General features: G+C 41.5%; 1 protein-coding gene across 7 annotated transcripts in view; it reads right to left on the minus strand.

Annotated features, from left to right (window-relative positions):
- LOC144010708 (hormonally up-regulated neu tumor-associated kinase) overlaps positions 1-25,635 on the minus strand; it is a 70,890-nt gene that overhangs the window by 35,834 nt on the left and 9,421 nt on the right. For 6 of the 7 annotated variants that reach the window (XM_077511144.1, XM_077511143.1, XM_077511142.1 and 3 more), the window contains exon 4: positions 7,776-7,847. The exons of the other annotated variant lie outside the window; for it this stretch is intronic. The gene's annotated coding sequence lies outside the window, so the exon portion shown is untranslated. The remainder of the gene's footprint in view (positions 1-7,775; positions 7,848-25,635) is intronic. 7 annotated transcript variants of the gene reach the window in all.

Raw genomic sequence — 25,635 nt, forward strand, 5'->3', positions numbered from 1 at the left:
CTGTGATGGATCCCGCGGGGGGCGTTCGCTGATCCACTCGTCGGCCTGCCGTGTTTGTTGCCGTAGTGACGGAGCTGTCACTGCCTGCTACCACCCAGGAAGAGCTGTCCATCAACTTAGCTGAATGTTAGAATAATATTATTAGCTAATGATGCTAAAGCTAATCTGCTACAACACTGTAGCTCTGCTTACCTTTTGTTTTTGATACAATAGTGCTTTGGATACCTTGAAGTGTTTCTATTAGCTGAGAAACTCGGCGTGGGTGTGGTTTTTATGTATATTAGCCCACTGATAGGCAAAATTCACTCACAGGCACGTTTTCAGAAATAGGCAGACAATTAAATTTACAAAAGCTGAATGTAACCGTGGCGTAAAGACAAACGAGTTCATCTTTGCAATCCAAAGCAGACGCTGCTTCATTGCACGTTGGCATGGAGCAGGGGGGGGGGGGGGGGGGGGGGGGAATAAATAAATAAAAAATAAAATAAAATAAAAAACTCGCCGTATGGAATTTGTACATGACGAGCACCGTCCTAAATCATCTGTGCGCCTTTGCTGACACACTAATGTATGACATCAACATGCATACATACACAAACAATTAGCGTGCGCCTTTGAAGGCTGACTTCATGCTTTTTTACGCCTCGCGGGATACTTGTTGATGTGTCAGCACGCATAAATATCAGCAAGAAGGAGTTGGGCAAAAAAACAAACCATGAAATAACGAATTAAAGCACACTTGTTCTATACTAAATCGTACTATATGTAAACAGATAACTGTTAAAGCGAAACAACACAAACGTTTTTCATGACTTAGCTTTAGCGAATGACTTCTTTTGCTATTCTTCATATTTTTGTGCCGAGTGCAGGCGTCCCTAATGAAGTGAGCGAGGTGTGCTGTCGGGGCGGGGGGGTCATGAGGCTAATTAGCCAAATCAGACCCTAATCCCTCTCCCGGGTCATCTGCTGGGGTCAGGCCTAAAGACAGAAAGGTCACAGAAACATCCGGCACGCTGCATTAATGACGGCTTCATACTGTAGGGCGTGTGTGCTGACAGGGTTGCGCGTGTGTGTGGATAAAAAGAAGGGGCCTTGGCCCTATTAATGGTTAAAACTAATCTGTACAAAGTCTTTCTATGAGCATCTGGAAAGGTAGCGTCATGTAAACGAAAAAGGACCAGATGGAAGTGTGTGTTTGATTGATCACTTCCTATTGATCAGTGATTACAGTGCATGGAGAGGATTTACTGTATGGGGCTAAGCACATGCTCAAACACACTGTAGAAGCTACTGTAGCCCATAAAGGGGCAAATGTGCACATGTGTGACTAGCTGACAAGGACAGGGATTAACACACATGCATGCACGGGCGTCAGCAGTTTGGGAAAGGCAAACCCTAAATTACAATTAGTTAAAAACAGACATTTTGTGGTCATGATTACCACAGTAAGAGTCCCATTCTTTATGGATTGATCAATATTGGGTATATTTGGCAAAGTCTGCACACCCCTTTTCTAATGATTTCCCGATGTTTATAAAAAAAAGAAAAAAAAAAAAATTCCCCAACATTAACTGTATTTAAATATACACACAATTTACAAATTTTGTTGCACAAGTGTGCACACCCTCTGTTGTGGCTATGCTGAGGATTAAACACACACGTAGCATGTCAGCACACACCTGCCACCATCTAAAGTGCCTCTGATTCAACCCAAATAACGCTCAGATGTTTTAGTAGGCTTTCCCTGACATTTTTGTAGTCACATCTTAGACAGTTATAATGGATTAACTAACTAGCATGTAGTCCACGACTAAACCCCTAAGCTAAAGGGTATGTTTAACATCTGCTGAAATCACCTTAAAATCCCCTCCTAACCCACCCACCTTGCCACAAATGCTACCAGTCCCCGTTAATGTGCGCCAAGCCTAAACAAGTGTATTTTGACTGCACTCCATGGAGGAGGAGGAGGAGGAAGCACAGATCGGATTTCCACGGGGGCTTTAAAGGAGACCAAAACATCCAGGCTGCAAGCGGCGGAAATGGGCCTGCCTCTTAAGCACAACACAAACACGCACACCCTCATATCGCGATGGTGACCAATCAACTGTTACGGTGTGCTGGAAGGAAGCTGATAAAATATAAAACACCATCAACGGGTTTCTCAAAGAAAGATGAAATGACGCAGGAAGGGAAAGTAACTCCCGTGGACTTGATGGCATAAAACAAAACCACAGTGAGCTGAAACATATGCCAGCTATAATGTACTTTAGTTATTCATTTCATAACACAGCCACACACACTACAGATGACAAATATCCTGGATAAGGGCCAAAGTGAAACTTTATTTTGTAGGTTGCCAAGCAACCCCTCCTTGAAGCTTTTATTTTGAATAGGGCTGTAGTAGTTACAATATTGGATTGATTTGTAATAACTTGCAGCCTGTTTACACCTCCTTATTTGCTCTGGCAAATTAACAGCATTTTTGGGTCATATTTGCAAAAATAATTATCATAAGTTATTGTTTGAAAGTTGTTACCTTACCGAAACACATCTAAAAAAATAAATTGTATAATTGCTATATATTCCAATATGCACACATACTGTATACATATACGTAGCTGTAAGTTAACTCCTTACTATATCCGTGCGTGTGTGGGTGCATTTATGAGACTTATGGGTGCCTCCCTACAGGTGTAACTTCTCCGAACAACTGAGTGCTTGTGAATGCCTCCGATATTATATAGTGTTTGCTATGCAGGTGTGAAGGAGTCAAGGACAAAGTTTGTGTGCCTTTGTGCATTGTTAGGATGTGCAGCATGATGTCATATTTTGTATACACTGTCAAAAGAAAAGACTTTTGAACGCCTGTTGAAATTTATGAGGTCGGAATGTTTGAAATATGAATACATATCCAAGACAATTAAATGGGCTTCATCAAAAAAAAAAAAAAAAAAAAAAAAAACACTGTACCTTGGAAAATTCTCCTTTCATTGAAAATCTATTAAATCCTTCTTACATAATCCTGCCAAGTAACAAAGACCGCAAACCTCTCGCCGGGGGAAACAACCTCACAGCACCAATTCCCTCCCCCACTCCCAAATATCAATATCCCCTTTTCTCTGTCAGCACCCTCAGCATCCGGGTGACACGCCGTCAGCTCCGGAGCCGCAGACGGGCGCCAAGCGACATGGATAATCTGTGTCCATGAGCTGGAGCGTGCACGCCGGCGGCGAGGCGAGACTATCAAGACCGCTCATCGCATCAGATGTGGTCGGCCGGGAGGAAGACGAGGAGGAGGAGGAGGAGGAGGACGAAGTAGCATTGTCACTGGTTTTCACGGATAACATGGCAACGTGAGGGCGTTTGTTTTGCTTCACCTATTCGCTGATTTTGTGCTCAGGCCTTTAATATTAACGAATTGCTTTCATGCCATATTGTGATGCCTATGAACTATGTTGAAATGATGGGAGTAGCCTCATTTAGATGGGCTATATCCCTGTCTAATAGAAAAGTAGTTGTGGCATCTATGGGAAATTATACATCTTTTTTGAAGGAGCAACAATTACATTTTTAACTATTAACATTAGGAATTCCAAGCATTACTTGTGACAAAACCTACTGCAAACAGCAAAAATTTTTGCGAATAGTTGACAGACATCTACTGGAATCACAAAAACACATGGCTAGGCATGAGGAGGCGTGTTTTTCAACCAATAGTCTGTTATGTTCCACAGAAAAACAATTAAAAATTGGCAAAGGTTTACTTTACTGCACACAGCCAACGCAAACCCCACGTAGAAAGGCAAATACAGATTCTATATTGTTTTTATTCTTATTACGATACCCATTTTTGAGTATGCGACTAGATGACTTCCTGTCTGCCTTCATTTCCCACGACCGTTCTCGCTGCAGGGAAGGACACGGCATTCGGATGCCAATGTAGCATGAGCCAGAACCACCACAGTACTGACCATGGTGTGTGTGTGTGTGTGTGGGGGTGTGTGTGTGTGTGTGTGATATCATCTCCCAGTGCTGCTGCCCACACCTTTCTATCCGGTTGACACCCATGACCAAATAAACACGCTTCACACTCCATCTCAATCCACACATGCACACGGTAATTGAAATAAAACAACGTCATGGCCTCTTTTATGATTTTTTGGTCTCCGACGTTCCCACCGTCTTCCACATGTCCATCACACTTCGGTGACTCACGGGCAATGTGCAAAGCATTATTGCTTCAATATGAAAGAAAATATGGGACTTCACACATCAACATCTGGAGGCCCAAAAGCGTCCAGGGGAAGTTGGGAATGAATCCAGTTATAGGAAAGAATCTTACACCTCCTCGACATTCTAAAATATCTCAGATCAAAAAATAGCATGAACCCTGTACGGGATTCAACATTGGAAATATGTTTGAGGGGGGGAAAAAAAAAAAAAAAAAGATTTTATCTTTAGGCCATATTGCCCAGTCCTCCTGAAAAGACAGTTGATAGAAAGTTAGCAATAGCGCTAAAAGGGTGTCATGTGTCAAAATCAACAGAGTTCTTGCTTTGAGATGTCAAAAAAAAAGAAAAAAGAAAAAAAAAAACGTAAGTTTAATTGTGAGCCATGACAATCTGCGCTGTTGACAATCTCCTCCAGATGGGCGGACGAGACGTTCCCATGCCGCCTCTTCGTCTTGCCGCTCGCTTGTTTTCTCCAAGCGCGGAAATCCAAATTCCTCGTGAACGTCTTCCGTCACACGCCCGACCGTCCGTGAAAACAGCCTCCCAACACCCTGCCGGTGCCCTCCTCAACGCAAAATGTTTCATCACTCCAGCGCACGGCCGTTCCACGCACACACTGCAGTAAGTAACTGGCCTTGAACTCTGAACCCATGGGTTGTAATTCCGCTGCATGTGCATCCCGCAAAAGCACATACACACGCGCATGCAAGCACAACTTGGGCTTCAGATGAATCTGGGCCTGTCGGCAACATGACTTAAACACAAACTCTCACAATTGTACAATTGAGTGCTTTAAAATCCTCAAAATCCTAATAAAAGTTGCTTCATATATGTGCTATAAATTAGCGACCCATACCAATACTTTTGAACCATGTACTGCAAACTCTTGTGCTCAAGGCCATATGTGATTTTTTTTTTTTTTTTTTTTTTTTAAACACTAGATGGGCCAGGTGATTCGCCGACGAGGGAAAAAAAAAAGTAAAAATGCAGCTATCTTCATAATAAAATCATTCAGATATATTTTTTAATTAAATTAGAATAACTAACCAAATATTCAATAAATTAAATGTGTACATAATTGCTTTTGAAAAATATATTATAATTAAAAAATAGCTTCCTTTTATTATAAAATCAAGCCATTCTCACCTCTCTCAAATGCTGTGGGCGTGTCTATTGAATGCACTGAAAGCACACCCCCTCAATTGTCAATCAAAAATCACTGCTATTCCCTGGGAAAAAAATGATGCTATTACCTCTAGCATCTTATAACTACAAATCACTATGATGTATTTTCAAGTCAGCTAGCTACATGTTGCAATTGCGCCAGATTACCGTTGGTGCGAACAAAGTTTTTATACAGTAGGCTAGACTCGTAGTTAGCAACAAGCTAACCAACAAAAACAAATCTACGCTCTGAGTAGACTTAATTAGTGAAAGAGGACTTGCTATAAAAGCCTAAAATAGCAATCTCCCACATGTGCTAACCTGTCAATTCAAATGGAGCGGCGGCCAAACGTCAGGCACACATCTGTGGTCCCGTGCGAGCGCGGTGTCGTAAACACTAAACAGAGGGGACCAAGCCGGCGAGCGCTTGTGATTAGCGCCGTGATCAGAGAGGTGTGGGCGGCGCGAGCGGAAACCGGAGAATGTCTTGTTTTTTTCCCCCCAACGAGGGCGTCTATTTTAGAAGGAACTCCTCCGAATTAGCTGGTCTTGCGGCTGGACTAATTTCAGACGTCGGCGTGTAAACACTAAACATAGCGTCAAACATCCCATTCAATGCCGAGGAGATATAAAAGGTGTATTAGCGGATGCTCTGCGGTTGTGGGAAACACAAACACAAACATGATGGAGGCTTTCACATGCCTCCTATCATTCAGGTTGAGGCAAGCCTTAAAAATCTAAAATGTGTCTCATTATCAAGTCCAGAGCGTCCAAGTTGTCTCTGCGTGCAGAGGTGCTAAGTGAGGTGGTGGAGAACATCAAATAAGAGCAATAAACACACACAAGTGCACAGAAAAAAAGGTCCTCTAAGGTAACAGCAGGACCACAATAGTTTTGGATGTTAATATTTTATTTTCACAGTTAGTTAATAGTATTTCTTTGTCTAATATGTATTATTTTCTAATACTTTCCTTCTATTTTTTTGTATGTATTTTTCCCTTCACATTTTTCATATTTTCTGTCCAATATTTGTCTTCTATGAATTTTTGCCTTTAAAAATATTAAATATATTTGTATTTTTAATCCAATATTTTGCACTAATAATCATTCAATATGTTGGGCCTATTTTTTTGCATTTTTGTCTAATATATTTTTTACAAATTATTTTTTAAATTACATTTTGGGTTTATCTAATATTTGGGGTAATATAATACTTTACTTGATATTCAGATGGACAATGCATGATTCCAACAATAAAATTTGAACAAAAATCGCATTCCCCCCCCCAAACATTATATATATATTTTTTTTTTTTTTTTTTTTTTAAGTCTAATATTCTAATATTTATGTCCTGATATTTCCCCCTAATATTTTGTATATTTCGTTAACCAGCATCATGTGACAGAGTTCAACTCTTCTTTCGGTTTTACTTTCCAACAAGCAACAATACCAAAAATAAAATATTGAAACAAAAAGCAGTTTTTGCTTTAAAAAAAACAAACAAAAAAAAAAACAAAAAAAAAAAAAAACAGTGATGATTGATTTAGCGCATAGAAATGTGCTCCGCAGTAAAAGCCATTTCTAATTGAACTTTAGGATCCGTGAGCGTCCATCTATGCCGCGTTGTTTTGCAATGGGCCGTTTCAGTCCCGCGCCACATTCCACATATTGTTTTAGCATTTACTGGCAGCTTTACGACCCACGCGAACTTAACACAGGAATCATACATAATTGAATTAAAAGCTTACTTTAAATATGTAGAAAGTGTGTGTGTGTGTGTGAGGGGTGGGGGGCTCGGTGGGGCACGTGAAGGGCCGATGTAATCTTTATGGTCTGAAGCCACGCTTTGTGGAACAGGAAACGGGAGATGGAGCAAAACTTCCTCTGCAAGTGGACATGAAAAATCCCACGTTCACGTTGGTCTCTGTAGTAGCACTAGCTACTGTGTGTGTTTATGTTGTGTGTCGGATATTTCCAAATGTTTGTAAACAATAGACGCCATTGCACTTCCGGGTGGCTGAACGTGAGGGACTAGCGCTAAAAAAAAAAATAAAATAAAAAAAAATAAAATAAATGTCCGCCAACTACTAGTTGAGAATCACTGATTTAAACAAAGAGCTCTGTTGAGTCTAAAGAGTGTAACTCAAGAGTAGTGTGAGTGAATCCCCCCTCCCCTCCGCATTCTCCCAGCATGCTTATCACACCACTGCTACTCCCCGGGCCCGCCAGAGGCCAGCGTATCGCCGCAAGCGTCATTCAAGCCAGAGATAAGCGCTCGCCGCCGATGTGTGCGCGTTTTGCGCTGCGTAATTAACGAGCCTGCGTGGGTGAGGACATTCCGTCAGACGTCTGTCTCCGGGTGCGCAATCAGCCGATTACCTGAGAGACGAGGCGGCGGTGGCGAGGAAAAGCAGAACCGGCCTCCGGTCCAGCGTTTAGCCCGTCGCTGACCTTGCAAAAATAATGGAGAGAGAGAGAAATCACAAAATGGATGCCTGATTCTTCTGCAGGGATTTATTTTATTTTTTTAAGATGGTTGGGCAATTTGGTCTTAAATAAAATCTCCAATTTTCATTTTTTAATCAATGTTCCCCTTTTATTTTGGATAAAAATGGCAAATAATAATAATTTGTTCAAAACTAGTTTTAAAAGGTAACTTGTATGACCTTCACAGACATTATAGAATTTAGAAGTCTAATGGTTTTAGATCGTAATAGCAGTTCATCTGTGACACAAGTTGGCTTTATCATTTTTTTGTTACAAATATCTCGGAATGGGCAACACAGAGTAGCTTTACAATAAAATTTCAGATTTCCCTCCTCATAGAAAAAAAGAAGCCAACTGACATTATTCAAAACCAATTTTACTTTTAGTGTTTTTTACCCCCTCCTAGGAACTATTTCCCCAATACCATTTAAAAAAAGTTTTTAACCAAGCATTAACACATACAAAAAAGGAGATTTTTATGGATCCCAATTATTAGCTCTTAATAATTGGCAATATTGGCAGTTCTTCTCATTTTTTTTTTTTTTTTTAAACATTACAAGATAACACTAGCAGATTAAACTCTACAGTCGACATCATTGAAGAATAGACATCAGAGCGGTCGGAAAAATAATCGCTAAATATAGCCAGAAAATCAATTCATTGCCCAACCCAACAATGGGTTGGATTTCATCCGGTTGCTTGTCCGCTGGGCGAGGCGGCGCTTATTTATCACGGTGAAATGGAGCAGGCCTGCAAGGCGCTCCGAGGCCTTATTAGTCAGATTTACAGCGTGCGAGAACGTTTCTAGCTGGGAAGAGGGACGGGGGCGGGTGCTGGCTTTGGGGGTGAATCAACCATAAGCACTATCAGCTGTTCATCAGATCACCACCAGAAGACGAGATGCGGATATACACCAACAACCTGCTGCTTTGCATTAGATTTAATTTACTACCCCGACCAAAGAACTTGTGTTTTCGTCGTCATTTTGTTGAATCTCTAAAAAGTATTGTAAAAGTATTTTAACAAAGTAAGCACCATTTTCAACTGTAGGAAGTAAAACAAATCCCCAAGTAAAGCTTCCACAAAAATCTACTTAAATATATCAAAGTATTTGTCATTCATTTACAATAAACACACAACATACACTACAAAGTGAACGTTCCTTCATGCACTTAGTAACACTTCCACAAACTCAAGCGCCCCCCCCCCCCCCGCTAATACACTGTTAGCATCATTCACTAGCGTTGACGAAGTTGACAGTGTCGAAGCTGACAGAGTGCTCGTCGTATCTGCAGGCTACGAGCTCTTATCGGGCCTCTCACAGTTGGAGAGGGTGAGAAAAATCAAGCCATGGTCTCTGTCATGTGTCTCCGTCGCGTCCTCGAACGTCAGCGTCAGACCTGATAGCGATTGTCACGTACTTGAAAGCGTAAGTGTCGCTTGATTTATGACCCGTCACGGCGAAAAGCTCGTCACGTTGCTAATTCTGAAGTAGGTACAAGGAGTTATTAGAAGAATGTTTGTGTCAAGCTATTATTGATTATGGTGAGGACAGAAAAATGATAATAGTTTATACGTCATTTGGAGTGAAAAGAATTTGGAGGGAGCAAAATGGTAAACTCACAAGGCAGATTGATAATTGTGATTGATTCAAGGGAGTTCTTCACATTATTAATCGGGAACTTCACTCAGCAGATCCGTTCGGGAAAGGAGGGACTTGCTATACAATACTTCAAGCTGATTGGACGATGCAGCATCTTTGCACGTTTGTTTTGAACAATCAAGGCAACAGGTGAAAAATGTCTTCGGTCTCGTCTTAGGGGAAGGAAGAAAAAAACAAAAAAAAAACACAAGTACGAGGACGCAGGATCGAGTCCAGGCTTCGGCCTTCCTGGGTGGAGTTTGCATGTTCTCCCCGTGTCCACGTGGGTCTTCTCCGGGTACTCCGGTCTCCTCCCACATTCCAAAGAAATGCATGGCAGGTTAATTGGGCGCTTTGAATTGTCCCTAGGTGTATTCATGAGTGTGGATGGTTGTTCGTCTATGTGTGCCCTGCATTTGGCTGGCAACTAGTTCAGGGTGTACCCCGTACCAACTGCCCGAAGCTGGCTGGGATTGGCTCCAGCACCCCCACGACCCTTGTTAGGAGTAAGCGGTTAAGAAAACGGATGGATGGATAGTTCAAAATGGCAGCCAACTAGTGCAACCCTTAACAGATAAAGATGTCAAAAGGTTTTAAACCCAAAACATAAGTTCTTATAACGCTGACTTTAGCTATCAACATATTTAAAGTGGAAGTCAATCTTAAACATTTCTTGACAATAATATACGTTATATGTGACCTCACTACTCTTAACATGACATTCTGATTAATATTACATTTTTGGAATAAGAGTTTTGAAGCAAAATCCAGCCATTTATCCATCTCAGGGGACGGCCATTTTGCCACTTGCTGTCGACTGAAGATGACATCACAGTTGCTCAGGGCTCAGGTAAACTAATCACAGCTCACCTGTTTCCTGAAGCGGAGCTGTGATTGGCTGTTACCTGAGACCTGAGCAACGTTGACTTCCCTTTTCAAATAATTCAATGAGTGATTTCACCAAGAGACCAAAAGACCTCAACCAGTAAGTAGACAAGGCCTCTCATAAGATATTCACAACACTAACACTTCCTGCAGTCTGAACTTTACCCACACTGAACCATCTTCCTGATCTGAGAAAACTGTGTTCTTTAAAGTGAGATCCACTTCCTGCCCTCTCTGAAGGCCAGGATGGAGCACCGCCGAGAAGGAAAACCACAAAGGAAGCGTCGTTTGAAGTGTGGCGTATCGGTGTCATAAGAAAACACTCAAGAGTCCACGGTGTGTGTATTTTAATACAAGAATCCATCAATAAGGTCTTTTATGGAGGGGGTCCTTCATCCCCTCCATCTTGACTTCTTTCACTGCTTGTCTCATCGCGGCAGAATGATGAGCCTCGCCGACTCCAGCACTCATAAATTTGATAAGACGTCTCCTCATTAATGCGATAACGGACTCCTCCCTTGTGCGTTTGTGCGTGAACGCCGTCGTCGCTCTTATCTGGGGTATACGTACAAGCTGGGCCAGTGGGCAGCGATTGCATAAACACAAGACGGAAGGGGCCGGAAGACAAATAAGCGGACGATAGCAGGAGGGAACGGAACGACAACACGGCTCCATGGAGAAGCTCGCGGCTAGAAGAAGAGCTGGTTGAGATGATGCTGGTTTGCGCCAGTCACATGACGAGGGAGAGCAAATGACAGCACAAGAGAGTGTGTGACAATTTAGGGTTTGGATTTCACTTACGCTACACTTGAAGGCAGATAGTCATAACATGACATTAGGCAAGCAATTCTTGCCCAAAGGCTTGGTAAAGATCCTTCAAATGCAACCTATTTTCTCAATTCTACATCCTTCTGAGGCTAAATGGAAGGCAGCTAATGTCCACAAGACAAAAGAAATGCTATCCTAATACCTACAGTATGTCAAATTCTCCTTCAAATACAACATTCTGGTAACACCACAACAATCTTGCATCCCTCATAGGCGACAATTGAAGGCGGATATCTTAATGCCACACTACTCTTGTCATGTCCTGTCCAAACGCAGCATTCAGATTTTGGCCGGATGAATCACTACAATTGAAGGTAGTTTGTTATTCCATCCCAATAACATACAACACAGTCTAAATTATTTTCCAAAGTATCCTTCAACTACTCTCACAAAGGCTAAATTTGAAGAGAGTTTTTCCATTGATTTCATGCTGCCACAATTCTTGTAGCAAAGCTCCTTCAAATGTGGTATTTCTTTCTTAATTTCTGGCGGACACACACCACAACCATACTGTTGCCCTCTGAAGCAGTTTGTGTCATCATGCCACACTGTCTCATGCTTGCACAACCCCCCCCCCCCCCCTCTTTTTTTTTTTTTTTTTAAAGATGCAGCTGCTATCCTGCATCCCCCGAAGGCTACAACTGAAGAAAGTTTGTAAGGTAATGGTGTCCCAATTCATAGTTTTGAAACATGGCTAAATGTGTACTATCCTGCATGCCTCAGAGACTACAACTGAAGACAGAAGAAAACATAACACCATGTGATAGCCATTTCAAGGTTCCTTCAAATGCTACCTACTTTTCCCAATGTTGGGATACTCACAGCTATTATTGTAAAATTGAAGGCTGGTTTGATCATTGTCATCTTCCTTCAAATACGTCCTTTTCCTGATTTTCGGGGGATCTTACAATCCCCTGAGGATACATTTGAAGGTAGGTTCTCCTTTCTTTCACAGCCTGTTCAGAAGTGCCTTCAAATGCCCCCTTCCGTTCCTGATTTTTGGTGCTACCATTCTCCAGCAGATGACACAAGGCTCTGCCATATGTGACTTCAAATTCCAAAATGTGACTATTATCCAATGCTTGTCAATACAGTTTTAATGTTGGATCTCATTAGATGGTGCAGGTGTGCCTAATATGGTGTCAGCCATCAGTCAAGTGTCACCTTTCACCCCGTAACCTGCACATCATCTTAACAGATTTCCCATAAAAACTAGCGTAAGGTTTTACCGACCTCGAGGCGTCTTTTAATAATTTTACAGACAGTCTGAGGAAGACAGACAGATGGAGACAGTGGAGAGGAGTGGAGTCCGCGGCAGCCATGTCTGAAGAGTTGACACGTCCCGATAAAAGACCAAAGCTGGATATTCTCAGCCATGCCGAGAGGATGAATGATTTTTAGGGAGGGAAGCTCACTGATTCTCCTCAGGAAATAAAAAGGTCGGTGACATGAATGATTTAAAAATGGCCATCAAACATATGGCAATATCCCACTCTCATAAATCCCATCATTTGTTGGCCATGTTTCATTTTCTCCTCACTCAAACGCAGTGGTGTGCTGTGCGTTTGGTCCATAAACCTTCAGTAGGGACTTACTCCAGAGAAGGCCTTGTTGGCCCACCACTGTGACGCATAGAGAGGGAAGCCCACTCGGCGAATTTAAAAAAAAAAAAAAAAAAAGGAAAATAAAAAGTCAGCGCAATCAGAAACTCTAAAGTGGCGACGTGCCACATGAAAGGCTCGCCATTAAGGCAATCTCCTGCCCTCATAAATCCCACACCATGTCGGTCGCTTTTAATCGTCGCCTCGTTCAAATGTGCCGCTCATCCAAACAGTTACTTGGCGCTTCTTTACTTCTCAGCACCATCAACGCAAAGCCTAAAAGGCGGCGGTCAGCGTGTGCGAATCCCATCCGTCTCGCTCGCTCGCTTCCTCGTCCGCCTGACTTTATGTGGACTTGCGGTCTGGAGGTTTTGGGTTATTTCTGACTGCAAATGGCGAGGAACAATCTGAAACATTTTAACGGAGCGACCTTCAAAAGGGAAGTCGGCTTTCTGGTGAAGCTCATTAACAGACACCATCCAGATTGGACCCAAATGCTTTGGCTTTTTACGGGCCTTCCCCCAAATGGGCCAAATCTTTATAAGCATCAACGAGATATTTTGGGCCTGCAGGCATTCACACCCAACATCTCAAGTTTTAAGAGGGTATGGCATCAAATCCAGAGAAAGAAGCGCATCTGACAATCACACAGATCTTTTGACCAACATGCATGCCCTTTGATTGGATATATACAGGGAAGGAATGGAGGAGGGAGATAAAATGAAGGGAAAAGTAATAGAGATACGGAAGTAAATGAAAAAGCAATGAATAGAATGTACAAGAAGGAAGTAAAAGCATGGAAAGAAAGGAAAGGAAACGCCAATGCAAAGGAAGGAACTGGAGGCTGAAAAAGGAAAAGACTTAAAAAACAAAACACAAAAACAAACAAAACAAGGAAGTAAGCAAAGGAACGAAAGAAAACAGGAAGGAAGGAAAACGAAAAAATAAGGGAATGAAGTAAAAACAAAGTAAAGGAAAAGCAGAGCAAAGAGAGGAATGGAAAAGAAGTATTCATTCTTTATGCTGCAAAACTTTTCACACTAACGATCACAATAAAAGAATCACGCACGCACACGCGCTTTGTTCCTTTTAAGTGTCGCATCTGAAATTGTCATTAGAAGCTTTGGATCCAAAAGTTCCCTTTGGTCACCATTTGTACTTGTGCTGCTTTCTTCTTCTGACTCTTCCCTTTCTCCATCTCTCACACTTCATTCGCTTTGGCTATTTGTAGAGAGTCCTTTTCATCTCGCTTGTTTTGCGGTAACGCACGTAAAGCTCGTTAGCACGCCAAGCGCCACATGCCTTGCGGCGGCCCAACAGAGGCCTCCGCCAATGGCAAAGCTGCAACCCGAAACAAGTATTTTGGACTTTGAAATTTCAATCATGTGCGAGGTGATGTATTGCACTTCAGTTCTGTAGATGGCGCTAATGAGCTTTACAAAAATGAACCAAACTATAGGGTGTACTTGGTAACGTGTAATTCGTTACCCTCTAACCAGCTAACGACCAAAAATGAGCTTCGCACTATTCGTCCTTGGCAAATGTAACAGAGCATCATGTTGTCATGACAATGACTAATGTCTAGCTTTTGTGCTAGACATTAACAACCTCTACTCTCTAATCCCCTCTGTCTAAAATAAGCTGTTAGCATTTGGCGCTATGACAATGCTATACGTCGCAGGGCAGTCAAAAGGTCAGGAGGTCAGCGCCCCTGACTGCTCCTGCGGCCGATAGTCAATCAGCATCCGTCAAAGGCTCGCGTAAGCACTTCATTCTATTTAGGTGACACAAGCGTGTGCCAGGACAAAAGCATGTCAAGAATTCACAAAGGGCCCTCAACAAAAAACGAATCTGCTCATTTGGGGGCATGACAGGAGGGAAGGAGACAAGACGTCCAGGTGAAAGGACCGCCCACTTGCCCCTTTTGGACTTTTCCGCCGTTCACTCGACACATGTGGTGACGCACCCACGCTCACATACACGCACACACTCCCCTCGTGCTGCTTTAAAGCGTCGCCTATCCAAACAGGAAGTTGGCCTCTGCCCCGGCTGCAGTTGAGCCTCCATGGGTGGAGATTTCATTAGTCGCAGCTAACAGGCTAATTATCCGCTTCGGCGCACCTGTAAAACTTTACTGAGTGTCAATCTTGCTCTGACGAGGACGTAGGTGTGTGTGAGTGTAGTAGTAGAAGGTATGTAGCAATCTTGGCCATTGGCATCATGTGGCAGTCGTAACCATCATGCTTTAATGAAATGACACAACAAAACAAAAACAAATTCCATTAGGAACTTCTCATCGTTTTTATTACTACGAGTGCCAAAAAAAAACCCAACATCCTGCCACCCCCGCACACTCACTGGCGCCCCCTGCCTGGCGGCTCCTTTGTAGCGGTGTTGTGACTGCATTAGATGTGGGGGCAATAAAGCATTGAACGAGTTGGGATGGGGTGGGAGGGCAACGTGTGAATTTGCAATGTGCTTATGCTGGAGCTGCGGGCGCCAAATCGCTGAGTATTACTCCAACACACTTGCCAAGTGGGGGAATAAAAGGGGAGGCCAACCAGAGCACCCTGAACACCTTGCAGGTGAAGAGAGTGTGAGGTTTTCTGAAATTTGATACAATTTTACAACTTAAAGTGAACAGTGGTGCTAAAACTCGGGTCCATGGACCCTCACTAGTCTGCAATCTGTGACTTGGGGCTCCATAAAAATAATACTAAAAAATTTACATACATTATATGCAAAATCACCAAAGTGTTTTTTCAACCTTTTGTAGCTTTCAATATTTACCGAGATGCCACAAGATGGCGATAAAGGCTTGCTTAATTGGCCTCTCTTAATTGGTCAAATTGGTCTCAAGGAAGTGTGTTTAAGTGAAACATCCCAACGGAGGATTTTTAAAAAAAAAAATTTTTTTTGGGGGGGGGGGGGGTCTTCCCTGTTAGAACTACTTGAATCCAAATCAGTTTGAGAACCCAAGCTATAGAACACATCCAATTACAACAACTGTGGGACCTGTTAGGACCACTTGGCTAGGCCTCCCCATGCGTGGATGGGTGGCGGGTCCAGGTCCTGGAAGGTCGTCGAGCAGCAGAGGAGCAAATGGTGTTGCTTCCCTCAATGCCAGGGCAAAGTTCAGAGGGGGACTCTTACAAAAGCACTTTTTACCTACAGCACGGGCACATAAAAGGCTGCTTTCTTTTACGGCCACAAATGGTCTGCCAGTTTTGGACGCTCACTTACACCCGCCCCCAAAATGCCAAAAAACATTAAGTAATCAAGACTCGAGTGCAAAGCTGCATTGTATGCCGCTCTGATCAAGAAAAACAATAAAAGACACAGTGCCATATGATGATGTCGCCAGGTCATGTAGATACGGATTCTTTGTATAGTTGAAATAGTAATGACATCATTTAGTAATACAACGTGCCCACAAAATCTGGGCACATAGAGGATTTCACTAAAATTTATTTATTCATGTTATTTTTACTCCCCAGAATGAAGATGGCTCTGTCTAAAGATGAACAAATCAATTTGGTACTCTTAAGTGGATGGTGTAATTACAGACGAACGTAAACTTTTTATTCCATCGAGTTCACAATGAATTTGCAAAGCGCATAAAATTACGCATTGAAAATGATGGAAATCATGTTGAAAAGATTGTTTATCAACGTCACAATTGAATACAATTTTCTTTTAAGAAGTACGTGATTCTCGATTGCTGATCAGTCCAAAAGTCCTGATTATGTAAAACCTAATGAGGTGTCATTTAGTTGGTCCTTTTCTTCAACATAATGCATGATATGCTGTTGTGCCATACAGAAGTGGAGGATTTCCAAATCTGGATTTGAAGATTAAATGTGGTTTGAAATGGCCACTTTTTGATCAGATCTGGGCTTCATCTAAGGAATAATCCTGGTGGATTATGTTTGAAATACGGGGCTCCAATCATCTGCGTTCTTATGCTGGGGATGACATCACCAACAGCCTATGCTACCCGGTCATGGTGGTCTCGTTCATGAAAATCTGGGTTTTTGGGGGGGGCTGTTTGGTATACATTTGATTAATTTATGTTGTGGAATTGCTATCATACGGTTTTCTTAAATCCCAATAGGGATAGAAATGGCAAAATCCATTGTTTCGTGACCGACTGATGACTTAACTGGGACGCAGAGCTGAGTAATTACATCTCCCGCTGTCAACTCCTGCGGGGAAAATTTGCTTTTACAAGCAAGGCTAGCTTTAGTAAAAATGTTGGATTTCAGTTCAGTCAGCAGATAGACGACTGCGACGTCCCGAGGCCTCAATAATTCCGCCTTGATGCGAGCCGACTGCAAACTGCCGTCACCTTCACTCGGGTCCAGCTCAGCTGAAGGTCCGCGAGGTTAAGAAAATAACAAGACTTTTCATTGTTGCTCTGGTAGCGGAGGCTTTTCTTTTGCTCGCTCTCGAAGCCGCTCCCTCGCGCATGCAGACGTGCTGACTGCGGTGATTTTGTGGGCGCAGTGGACCGTGGCGCACCCTTCGCCACTCGCCGGTCCGCCGGCGGGGTGTGCCGCTCAAGCGGAGACGCTGCGAAAGCCATCTCTCGCTGCGCCCCGCTCGGCGGAGGCTTGCCGAGTTATTATGATGTGGTCGGCCAGGTGGCGTGTCAAATAAAATCTGATATTGCTGCACGCTTTCGTCATGAGCTTCAATAAAAGGAAGGGAAAAGGAACAACTTTGTTTTGTATTTTTAACATGGATGTTCTGACACATTTGGAATCTAGAAAAAGGGAAGATGTGGCTTTAAGAGATGGTTGATCAAACCGGTTTTGGATTATGAAACTAAAATGGACCACAACAATAATTTGTTAGGATTAGGTGTGGCCAGTACCACTTTTTTTCAAACCTATACCAGTACGAGTATTCAACTACTGAGTAGGCATTCATACAAAGTAACAATACCACGAATACTTCTGAAAAGAAAAAAAAAATTAATTAGACGGGGGGAAAAAAAATAAAAAAAATAAAAAATGCATGCAAAAATTGCACTAAAAAAAATCCGCGAGGCCATGAAAAGTAAACCGCGTTATAGCGAGGGAACATAATTTTTTTTCTTCATATTGTGTCATTATTCTTTCTAGGTCCTGATCCTAAAATGATACTCGCCCATCCCTAGTTATAATTCAATCTAGGTGATTCTTAAAAATAAATTATTCCCGAGCATTGCTACATCACAACCATAACAGAACACGGCATTCCCCATTCAAGTACTGATTAATCCTTTTTTTTTTTTTCCCCATTCATCGATTAAAAAAAAAAAAAAAAAGAAAAAAAAAAAGACTGATTTATCGATGGAAGTGAATTTCAAAGGTTGTCAGTTGAAATAAGGAAAACAAAAAGTTACATTTATTTGGGATAATGTTTTTGCCTATTTAAAGCCGTACCACCCAGCCCTCGTTACGGTTTTCTGACAACAGGGTTGGAGAGGTGTTACGTGTTACGCTTCACACCCCGAACCCGGTTAAAGCCTACTTTGACAGACAGCGTGAAAGGGGCTAACATGAGTGATTAGTTCTGCTGCTTAAACGACAGTGAGGAATCTGAAATTCTTAGAGTAATCCCGCAAAATTCACAACAGTGACGCAATTCCACCTTTGCCTGTAACACAAAACCACCAAATATAACATCCTTTTGCGGTTACTATATGAAAGTCAAACTACTACATATTGTTGCTTTAATCCAAACAGTTTGACACCAACCATAAGGAAACACGTTTACATCTGGAACAAATATATTCAATCCAACTTTTATCAACTTGATCTCGATTGCGCAGGATGTCCTGACGCTTCACAGTATGAAGGTGCCGGTGTTGGCCAGTGGGGAGTGTTTACACACTTGTGCTACCTCCGCCGCCACACGTATACACTGTCACATGCACACGCACACTGCTGGTGTACCTCCTGTCCCCCTCTGCTTCCACATATAATATATCAAAGCATCGCAGTGTGGCTGCGGATCTCAGCGAGGCTGCCTTCACTTCCTAGGCAGGAATATTTTTGATCTCGCGCACACACACGCAAGGTGATGAAGGATGGTACCCCCAGCTGATTCACACACTTTCCCTCGCCAAACACCTGCAATAACATCACAAACGCGCACGAACGCAAAATGACACAAATGATGGCTTATGTTGAAAATGAGAATTCATTTTGGACTTTAAGCTTCATTTTTAATCAAACTTTTTCAACTTTGTAGGTGACTAGACTAAGTGCAATTTCTGGAGAAATTGCATGGGAATGCTGAAAGCAAATTGAGAGATAAATTATAACCTCCTGGTTACTGGACAATGCAATTTACCAACTGTGCCACCAAGCAGTATCCGACACCTGGTAATGATAAGTTTTATATATATATAGAAGTGGGCTTGGAAAGTGATACTTAGAAAAAGTTCAATGGCTGCCCCATTGAAAATGAATGGGGAAAAGATTATATTAAATGTTAAATTGTGCAAATACTGTAAGCAATGTGGAATGAGATGATATAAACCCCAGGAGGCATGAATTTTTTAAACTAGTTGAAATTTGAACAATGTAAATTGGAAGTATCAGATGGGAGTTGTTAGATGGCAAAAAAGTGTGGAGAATAAAAATCCCAATAACGTGTGGGAATGCTCAGCATCCCCACAATTATACTATGGAAAAATGACTTTAATGTGCAGTATGTATATACAGTAAAGAGTTGTGCCTGGTGAGCTTTTAATCTGCCTATTTTTATTTAGTTATTTTTTTAAATGTGAGTAATTTATTTCAATGGGGAATATTTGAATTAAAGTCAAGGTACCCTTAGACTGTATGCCTTTAAAGCACATTGTCATTTTTTTATTTTTTTTAAAAGACCAATGGGGTGTCATGTCACAGGTCATAAAACAAAATGCAATTTTGTGCAATCTGTTCTCCGCAAAATCATTTCCAAATAGCTGTAAAAAGATTAAATCTGCTAATTGCCCTTGAATATGAAATATGAAGCACATGGAAGACCAAATAGAAGAGTCACTTGTTGTACTATTATGTGTAATATGTCATGAGTAATTGCGCAGGCCTATCTTCGCCGATAAAGCCTATCTGGCTCCACTTCCGAGTGAGCGGCAGGAGGAGGAAGAGGAGGAATAAAAAGATTAGAGGGGGAAAACAGTGGAGCCATTCATGGAGAGGCTTCCTCTGGGAATGTGGTGCTTTGTACCGACAAGAACTGCGTGAAGACGTGTGTGGGAGTCAGAGAAACACATCAGGGTCAAGCAGAAATCATCAGAATAGGTGGCGGAATGCAATGGAGCGGAACATGGTGTATGCATTTGATCCATATGTAGATACATGTATAGAACACACAACTCGGTGCGTGTGGTCTCATCCTCCCATCCTGTTTGGGGATGGCGGGGGCTGCTTCCTTTGGCTCCGAACCCTCTGTTGTGACTACATTATAAGGCCCAACTCAGACGGGCCCGCCTCACCTAGTTCCAAGTGGAGATGGTGCGAGCACCTCTGATAGGTTTCAATCATTCAGGCCGTCCTCGGTTTATGACTATTATTGCGAGGTTACAAACGGTTGGTCGGATTCTGCCCCCGGGCCTTCAGTTTGACACCTGTGATCTATTCCATTAGTTCTCCTTTAAGGAAAAATACTTGCACAGCAACGCACCCTGACAAAGTACACACGCACACACAAACACAGGCCAGCGAGGCCGAGAGTCACAGGAGGGAAACCTGGAATGAATTTCTGTGTGTTTACCCAAAATATACAGAACCCGGGCTGCCTCCGTCCCAGCCGAGCGCCGACAAATCCGCCAACCGCTTATCAAATTAAACCGCCATTAGCAGCGTAAACACACGGGGCTGGCGCGCACGCTCGCAAACACCACTGAGCGCCTCGCACATGTTGACGCAAAAGCCCTCCTTCCTGCTCGTAATCCCGGTGTCTTTGCTGACCCGCTTTGGTTGTCCGTCAGCGCCTGTCGCCACACATGTCCGGAAGCGTGCGCTGGATTGCCGAGGTGAGAAAAACTACTCAACTCATACTCTACTTACGCTCAATGCTACAATAATTTTCAACTTTTCAGCTCCCAAAATATTACCCTCTTTTATGAGAAAGAAAAATGAAAATCATGCTACATGTCGCATGAGGCTGTTTTACTCTTTTACTGCCACACCAAATAAAAGATCGCATTCCATTCTTTCATTAGAAGAGAAAAGTATGTTTCTACCTTATTCTGTTCTTAAGTAATCACCATTTGAAAATATGTAACTTGAAGGAGAAAACAAGCTTTTTGTGAAAAGATACATTTTTTCCACAACAGTGACTTTGACATTAATATTTTTTATTTAGTGAATTACAAAGGCTTTAATCATTCACGTCATCTTTGAAAACGTTCTATTTCTTCAGATTCCGTCATGTCTCATTGTAATTAAATACACCTAGCCCATTGAAAAAGAGATACAAGGCTGCCATCTGCTGGTCATAGTTAATGGCTGTTTTTGATTCCACAACCCATTGACCAGGCAGTGCTGCACTTAGACGTTGCACTGCCCATTGATTAAAAAAAAAAAAAAAAAAACAAAAAAAAAAAAAAAAAAATGACGTCATTGAAAGTTTGTGGAGGCATACATTGTGATTTTACTAATCATTATTAAACGTTTTTGGCGGTCAAAGAGTTCAGAGGTAGCTCATGTTGGCTAAACTTTTATGCTAGCTGTTGAAAAAAACATGCTCTCAAAGCTTTGCTGGTATTGGTGAAGTGTCCAACGAAAAAATGCTAGCTAGCTAATGAGAATGATTTTTTATTTATTTTTTTGGGGGGGGGGTATCTTGTATGTTTTTGTTCTTTTTTTTCCAGGTTAGAAACATTTTTGAAGTCCAGAAGCTTGTGGTTTTTACACACAAGAACAGCCGTTAATCAATATGAAGCAAGCAAAAATTTACAATTACTAGCGTAGGCTTTAGCTTATATATATATATATATATATATATATTAAAAAAAAAGTAACACGCCTGTCGCCTATTATGACAGAGTAAAACGTATTAATATGAAGTAGAAAGTCAGAAAATAAATACTGAGAATTTGAATGAAGTACAGTATAAGTATTTGTACTTCATTATTTCCATGTCACGTGACGACACAAAGAAAATCCACCTCATCACCCCCCACCAAGTGTGGCATGCGGGCTAATTCCTTCCATGCGTGCTTGTTAATGTGCAGGATTTTGCCGTAAAACGGCGAGCGCAGGTAACAGTCTCGTGAAAGTCGGGCAGCTGTCAGAGGGGGATTTATCTCGTAACGGCAGCTAAGGTAAACTGGCACAGTGAGAGACGGCTGTTAAAAAAAAAAAAAAAAAAAAAAAAAAAAAAAAAAAGACGGTTCTTCCTTCCTTTTTCCTGTGTGGCCCTGAGGGAGCGCCTGACAGGAGCGAATGGAACAGTCCATCAGCGTAAAGCAGTCATCATGCAAACAGAGCGACATGGCTGAACAAATCGCCTTTATGGCCCGTGTCCCGCGTACGGATAGTGGTTAAGGACGCTAAACTAATTAATTATAATCGGGGTTCGGCCGCATAGGAGGGACATTCCCAACGCTGAATAGCAACTTGAGGTTCAAGAAAACAGAAAACGCTCCAGTCATGAGACCTCCGCCAAGGCAAAAATAATCTGGAGCACCTACATTTAACTCGCTGGATTGGAAAAATGATGGGTGATACCATTGTTCGTTCCAGTCAAGCTGAATGCGACTGCCAATAAGAATCTATTTTCACTTTTGTGCACGCCGAATCGCCTTTTAGCCTGAAACGTATCCAAACAGGAACCCAATTGTCCCACTCTGGAATTCCAGCCCGCGTCTCCTCTACTTTCTAATAAATCCTAGTGGGGGCCTTTCCCAGCTTTTACAGGAACAACGAGTCATGAAATGGTTGATTTCAGATGGCAGCGCGTGAATGTTTTCAGTTAACTTTATTGATCCGTGGCCCGGGCAAGAAACGTCGGCCCAGGCGGATTCACACCTCCCGACATTTGGGAGACACCTTGAATGCCAGATGGCTGGGAGCCCGCGCTCCCCTGCAGCGATACCGACCTCTGCCATGGCCAAAAATAAGACCGTGGCTTTGGAATGTTAGTATTTAATCGAGGTGTTGTGAAAGATCTCACTGCTTAGTGTGCTGTATAGTTCAGCATGGTATGTATTGTACCGTTTCTAAACTCACCTTCCGCTATAGAAATCATGCAAAACTAACCACTGAACCATATTTTAATGTACAGGTAATTACTGCCATAAAACTAAATGGACAAAAAATACACAGGTTCAATTTTAGGGGTTAACACTTTTAAAGGGGAAAATCAACCCCTCCAGCCCCCCCACCTCCACCATTTTTTTTATTTTTTGATATGTTATATGTAGCCCCACTAGTCTCAATATGTTATTCTGTTTAATATTAGTGGAATATGAGTTAAGCAGCAAAATCCATCAATGTTGCTCAAGGTCTCAGATAACCAATCACAACGCAGCTTCAGAAAACAGGTGAGCTGTGATTGGTCGTTACCTGAGACCTAAGCAATATTTATGTCATCTTCAGTTGACGCCCCTGAGATGGATAAAACAGCTGAATTTTGCTGCATAACTCATATTCCAAAAATGTAAATTTGAATCAGAATGTCATGTTGAGACTAGTGAGGTCACATCTAACATATTGTCAAGAAATGTTTAAGGTTGACTTACACTTTAACTTCCCAGGCAAATACAGTCACAAAACAATATTTTTTTTTTTTTATAAATCGTTAAGGGTTGGAAATGCAAAAGCATGATTTCACCATCATCATTTGACCTTAAGAGCACTTCAACACAACAATGTTTTGTGTTTCAACAGGCCACGCTCTGAGTGCGGACATGGTAAGAGAAAATAAATTGGCTCTCACGTTTTGAGAACTCGACGGTCGTATAACAGAGGAAGAAGTATAGTTTTCAATCATATCTGAGATCCAATCACATCTTTCAGACTGTATCGCTTCTCCGGCCTAAATGAACGTGTGATTTCATTGCGTTTATCTTTGTCATCCACAACTCAGTGTTCGCTGATAATGCTTATAAATACAACAAATTGGTTATTTTTCTGCTTACTGTAGCAGTACCAATTCACAATGGCGGCATTGTTGACCCTCACACTGTTTTCTTCAATTCCCGTATTTGTTAACACGGCCTTACAACAAATTGTTATTGTTCCCATGGTAACACTAAAGGTTCATTTTGAAAATAATACAATTATTACAATATAAAACAAAGACACTAATACTAACCGTTTGGGTGAACCTAAAGCAACTCGTTTTCGGAATCAGAATAAAAGTATAGGATGAGTTTGGAGGTCATTTTGATCTTGCCACGAGGTGAGCGGTAACGACTGGAATGTGGGACATTTTAGTGTCTGGAAGCATATCCCTGTGTTCCTCATTATTTTGTTTAGATTCGTAACGCACAAGTTCCCCTCAGGGACCAAAAAGCAGAGAGGTCGTCCTCTTCCCACAACTGCCCCAGCGACCGCTCAACTGTCAATCACTTCTATATCACATGAGGCCTGTTGGCATTACACACGGGCGAATGGTTGTAAAAGGTGTTTTTAATTTCTTTTACATAATTACTCGGCCTCCCAACCCGAGAGTCAAATTCAGCGATGCTTACTCTACAACCTCAAAATAAACTGTCTTGATCGACTCAAAGGAAAGTTTTGGCGTAGTTTTGCACTTTTGTCCAGTGTTTTATTGCGGAAACTGGATTACATTTTGTGAAATCTCAAACCTTAAACAGGTTCTATGACAAAGTTTTTATAACAAAATTCTATTCCATGATAGCCTTCTTACGCAGATTTTGAAAGTTATAAAACTACACAAAAATAAAAGTCGATATGACCTTAATTGCCATTGAATATTACAAACAAGATTGCATTTAAAAAAAAAAAAAGTTTATTTAAAAATACAGAATTTTATCTGGTAACATTTGCGTGACTTTATTAGCGTTAACGTTAGGACTTACTACCTTTAAATACATTAAATAATACATAGTAATAAATATTTAATATTATATGCTTTTTGCACAATTATACCATTGTTATTGCCATGCAAGTATCAAGATATTAAAACAAATATTTCATTGAAAAATATATTTGGCACTTTTTTTTTTTTTTTACATTTAAATAGAAAAAAAAATATGGTTCTCCATTTAAATGAAGTCAAAATTGTGCGTCATCTCATTTTTATTAGGGATGTTCAATACCACTTTTTTTTTAGACCGATACCGTTACAATAGTCAACTCTTTAGTAGTCACAGATACTAATACCACTAGTACATAAAATGTCCCCTCAAAAAAAAAAGACAGAATTTTAAAGAAAGACCTAAAAATCCCAATATAGTATTTTTCCTTAAAATTGCATGAAATTAATAATTTTCTATTCCTCTCACTCATAATTTCTAGTTCCTAATTCTAAAACGGCCACTAGAGGGCGGACGATACTGGTAGCGGACAAAATCACGAGTACCCGATACCTTAAAATAAGGCTGGTATCGGCACCGATACGTCATCCCTAATTAGTATGTATATTAAGTTCAGAAGAAACTCATCACTATAGAATCTACATCATCTTTTCTAACTGGCTAAATCACTACAAATGTGTTTTCCCAAGGAGATTAATTTGACTAAATTGCTGTTTTGTAATACGATGCTTTTTTGTTTGTTTTTATACTCACTGACTTTAGAGTTGGTACATGTTGGGGTTCTATACA

The sequence above is a fragment of the Festucalex cinctus genome, chromosome 21 (assembly GCF_051991245.1).
Source record: "Festucalex cinctus isolate MCC-2025b chromosome 21, RoL_Fcin_1.0, whole genome shotgun sequence".
NCBI classification, from domain to species: domain Eukaryota; kingdom Metazoa; phylum Chordata; class Actinopteri; order Syngnathiformes; family Syngnathidae; genus Festucalex; species Festucalex cinctus.